This window comes from Sitophilus oryzae, unplaced genomic scaffold (genome assembly GCF_002938485.1).
Source record: "Sitophilus oryzae breed Bouriz unplaced genomic scaffold, Soryzae_2.0 scaffold_811_pilon_pilon, whole genome shotgun sequence".
Classification (NCBI taxonomy): Eukaryota; Metazoa; Arthropoda; class Insecta; order Coleoptera; family Curculionidae; genus Sitophilus; species Sitophilus oryzae.
Window position 1 is genome coordinate 4,208,251 of NW_022147430.1, and position 5,707 is coordinate 4,213,957.

The following is a 5,707-nucleotide window of genomic DNA, read 5'->3' on the forward strand; positions in this document are numbered from 1 at the left end:
GAAACCCTGGTCTCAACTGCTAGAGGCAGAGCTGGTGGTGGGGTTCGTCTTTAAAATCTTGTGGATAGGTAGTGCTACATGGTCAAATAATTAACATCTTTGGACTGGATATAGGACGAAATATAATTAGTATTAATATCGAAAAGTGATAAAAATGAGGAGGCTCCCCGAAAATGGTGGGTTGTAGAAGAAAACAGGGAGAAAAGTGGGAACTATATTTGGAATGCAAGATGTGATTTTACATAAGAATCAGAAAGAATGATGTATAGAAGGAGCAATATATGAATGACTTGCTCCTCCTATACTTATTCTTAATCTAAGCATCAAATAAAGAAGTTCCCTTTACGAATACATAGATAAGTGTATTCAAGTCCCCACTGATTTTTTTATATATTCTTATGACAGTAAATATATTTATTCTTTAATATACAGGGTCGCTGATATGCATAAAAATGGTCGATTATTGGGCAAAGTATACAAGGTCCCGCAAAAAGTTAAATACAAAAGTGATAGGGTTTTTAAATGCCTAACATCTAGTAATAAATTTAAGTACACAGGGGCGGTCATAAAGTCATGGCACCTCAAAGTTTCATTTTTTAAATGGTTATTATTGGGTATTTCAATTCAATTTTCAGTAAAAATTGTAATACACATAATGTACGTAAATCCTAACCTAACCATTTCCGAGATACCGAGTTTTGATTTTGAAATGTTAACGAAAATTTTGTTATTTCCAGACTTGATATATAAATCATTTTATACAGCTATAAATGCTAACTTGCAAACTAATATCAAATAGTATTAACCCGTAACTGGCGAGGTCCATTTTCTATTACGGATCTGGTGAGGTGGGGCCATACTGACCCCATTTTTTTTTGTAAGAAAAACTAGTAAAAATTAATCAGATTAAGAAAACAACTTTTTAACTTAAAAACATTTATTTTCTTATAGCTTTAACATAGGTATTTATTTTAAGATGATAAAACTTCAACTAAGAAATAAAAAATTAAAAAAAAACAGTTTCAAAAAATTTCTTTTTGTTAAAAATGTGAACTAAGATATCCATTCTAACAAACTAGTAAAAAAAAATTAAACAAATAAAACATTTTTTTGAAAACTGCAACACTTATTTAGACACAATCTCTGCAAATATGTTCTTCACACATGTGGCATATAGGAGCCTTGCAGCTAACGCAAGCTATCTTGGTTTTTTTGTCCAATGAGCGAGGACATTTGGAACATCTAACTCTTTTCGCTAAGACATTATTGTACTGTTGAGGAGCATCCTTTCCCAAAATGGAGGCTATGTTTTGCCTTAATTGCCTTGGAATTTGTACTGTAGCCAGTCTTCTTTCCATGTGATCCTCAACAAGCTGCCGTGCCAGGGACTTGATGAAGTCATATCTCGATTGCTGAGGATTTCCAGGGACAGATGAGTATATTACAAACGCATTGACAGACGAAATATCCAAAATTGTAAAAAAAATAGTAACAGGCCATCTTCAACTTCTACGATGTGTAGAATACACTGTACAGGGTGGGTCAAATTCGACGCTTTTAAATAGTAAAAGTAAAGTAAAGTAAGTAAAAGTAAAAGTAAAAAGTCTTTATTTCTAGAGTGGTACATAGTTTTACAAATTATCATAAAATATAAATAGTAGTAACCTAGTTACCTAATCAGTAATATAATTCATACAAGTACGTGAATTCATAATAGATATCAATATAAATATTTACAAAAATAGCAAATGGAAACAACCTTTTCTATAGGAGATAGACGAAAATTAATATCAGTGTCTGGAGCTCAATTTTCATCAAAAACATGATGGTGAAAACCGCACATCAATATCTGTTACCGTTTCGTAGATACGGGGGGATCATTTTAACAAATCGCTGTAACTTTTTTGCTATGGAAAATTTTGTATTTCTATGAAAACATTTCCGAAACACCTTTTTACGTAGAATTTAATGGTTTAAGTATAATTTTCTTAAAATTAATAATTTAAGAGTTATCAACAGAAAAATTGATTTTTTATTTGAGACACCCTCTATATTTTTAATTAACTGAAAATAATTTAAAATTACCTTTCCAAAAATATCGCACACTTGATGTTTTGTTATAATCCCCTTCGAAATACAGAATTTTTAAAAGTTCGCCACTTTTAATTAGTAGGCTGTGGACCCCTTATTATACATACAAAAGGAGGAGATGGATGACTGACGAGATTTTGTCGCTGATGGCTGAGCGCGGTCTGTGTAAGAATAGGGATCAAACCAAGTACAAAGAAATTGATAAACAAATCAGAAGGGAAATACGCAGAGCTAAGGAGCAGTGGATGGAAGATAAGTGCACTGAGATCGAGACAATGGAAGAAAAGCATGACCACTATACACAAGTTTCGTAAAAGAAACAACAGGACGTACAAAACATTACAAGTCAAATAGTATAAAAGATGACAGTAACGAACTCATAACTGACATTAGCAGCCTACTGAACCACTGGAAAGAATACACCGAACAACTATTCCGCGAAAATGAACAGAGAATCTTTACGGATAATTGCGCTGGCGAAACCGCACCCAAAATACTAAAGTCAGAAATCATAAAGGCCATTAAACAGGGAAAACAGGGAAAAGCAGCAGGACCAGATGAGATTTATATAGAAATAATAAAACTGCTGGACGAGGAAAACATTGAAGTCTTGGTGCAAATGTTCAACAACATATATGAGTCGAGTCAAATACCACAGGACTGGCTACACTCGGTGTTCGTACCCTTACCAAAAAAACCCAATGCTGACCACTGTGACCAGTTTAGAATGATCAGCTTAATGAGCCAGGTCTTAAAGCTCTTCACAAAAATAATTCACGGAAGAATATACAACAGATGTGAAAAGGAGATCAGCACCACACAGTTTGGGTTTAGACAGGGATTTGGCACAAGGGAAGCATTATTCAGTCTGAGTGTTCTTCTTCAGAAGTGTCGAGACCAGCGAAAGAATGTATGCGTGTGCTTCATAGATTACCAGAAAGCCTTCGACTGTGTCAACCACTCGGAACTTATAAAACTTCTAGAGGAGAAAATGGTGGACAGGAACGACCTGGCATTCATAAAAAAGCTTTACTTAAACCAGATAGCATCGGTGAAGGTAGGAAATGAAACCACCTCTAGTTTTCCAATAGAGAAGGGTGTAAGACAGGGTTGTGTCTTGTCGCCTCTCCTCTTTAATTTGTATTCGGAGGCCATTTTTGACAGTGCCTTAAAGGACACAGACGACGGCATAAAGATCAACGGCTACGCGGTTAATAACCTTCGCTACGCTGATGATACAGTCATCATTGCTGATAACCAAGAAGCATTACAGCGACTTATCGATAGAGTATCCGCGGAAGGCGAGCGACTCGGTTTAAAAATCAACATCGATAAGACGAAGACTATGATGGTTGGCAGAACCCCGATCGACCGTCTAAACATCTCGGTGAACGGCCAACAGATTCAACAGGTCCCGAAGTTTAAGTACCTCGGCAGCTGGATTACCGAAGACCTAGATCCAGACACGGAGATTCGAAGCAGGATCGAACAAGCCCGAGCAATATTCACGAACATGAGAACTCTGTTGAGTAACCAAAGCCTGAGTCTACGCCTACGTTACCGTTTTGTAAAAGGCTACGTATACTCAGTACTACTATATGGCGTGGAGACCTGGACCCTCAAGGCAAAAACTATGAACCGACTAGAGGCCTTTGAGATGTGGATATTTCGAAGATTGCTCAGGATTCCTTGGACTGATCGCGTGAGAAATGACGAAGTTCTGCGACGTATGGGAACGGAAAGAATGTTGCTTCAAATAGTTAAAAAACGGAAAACAGCTTACTTGGGCCACATATTTAGAAACACCAAATATCAATTCCTGAAACTGATTATGGAGGGGAAGATTGAAGGAAAACGTGGCATCGGAAGAAAGAAGTATTCTTGGCTTAAGAACATCACAGACTGGACTGGTCTCGATGCCCATTCACTCTTTAGAGTCGCCCAAGATCGAGACGAATTTGCCAGAATTGTCGCCAACATTCATTAAATGAATACGGCACACTAAGAAGAAGAAGAAGGACCCCTTATTGATGATATGCCCTTAATGGAACTCGAAAACATATTTTTCCAGCAAGACGACGCACCGCCTCTGAACGCTGAAGTTATCAGCAAATTTTGGCAACCAATTTCAAGAATAATTGAATAGCTAACCAAGATCCCAGCCGTTGGCCGTCGAGGCCGCCTGACTTAGTGCCCCATGGATCTAATCCTATGGATATATTTGCGGAAAAATAAAGGTTCCTTATTCTTCCGTATAATCTAGACAAGAATTGCCCGGTCTGTCCAAGAAAAACTGCCCGGTCTGTCCATAACAGAAGACAGTCAATATGTCGAACACCTGTAGCAAAATCTCATGTCTTGGTTTGCTATTTATTTTTATTGTTATTAGATATAGTTTAAATGTGTTGATGTTGGTTAAATATATTTTCAATTGTTATAAAATTCTGCATCTCTCATAGCAAATATTATTTTCGCTTTAAGTGATGCTCACAGCTAGAATTTTTTTGCATTACAGCCGGGCTTGTGCCGTTCAAAGCCTACTTATTTAAAGCGGGCGAATTTTTATATACTCTACATCTCGAAGAGGAATCGAGCAAAATACCAAGTGTGTTATATTTTTGGAAACGTAATTTTAAATTCTTTTCAATAAATTAAGAATATACAGGGTGTCCCATATAAAAAAATCAAATTTTCTGTTGATAATTCTTAAATTATTAATTTTAAAAAAATTATACTTAAACCATTAAATTCGACGTAAAAAGGTGCTTGGGAAATGTTTTCATAAAAATACAAAATTTTCCATAGCAAAAAAGTTACAGCGTTTTTTTAAAAATGCATATTTTTGAAAAACACCCCGTAACTCCGAAACGGTAATAGATATCGATATGCGGTTTTCACCATCATGTTTTTGACAAAAATTGAGCTCCAGGCATCGATATCAGTTTTTGTCTATCTACTATAGAAAAGGGTGTTTCCATTTAAAAGCGTCGAATTTGACCCACCCAGTACATTTTTCGACCAAGGCGTCAACCCCTCCTTTTGTCTCGTTATAAAATTCGATAATTTCTGCTTTTTGGTTTCACTGTTGACGCTGCTACTGTAATGCATTGAGGATATCAAAAGAACTGCTTTCCGTGGTTTCGGAACATAGGAAACTAATGTAACTCTATCTCCAAATCCAAATAGAGAAGAGTCTGCAGGTCTAGTTTTAGACGGCAAAAAGGCAGTCACTAATTTGAACTTGCTGGTTTTCGGATAAATATTCCCCATTTCTCTTTGGCATTGTTTCGTTGGTTATTGTAATACCATCATTCAGGAATTCTGTTTCTAAAGCTACGTTATCCTTTTCTACAACTACTTCGCATTTACTCGCCATCTCTTGAATTATTTCTTCCTCCCATTGGCTTTCCATGACAAATCCGTCTTCGAACTCAATTATCACATTATTTGCAGTAAGTTGTGGTAATGTTTGTTGTTTGCGTGTGTCTTTACATATTTTGTGCCAAATCAGATACAAATTTTTATCATCACTTTCTCCTGTCCAATTTTCAGATCCCATATGATGCTTAAATTTGTTCAGGGTTCCAGGATTAATATAGGATTCTAGAAATTGAAG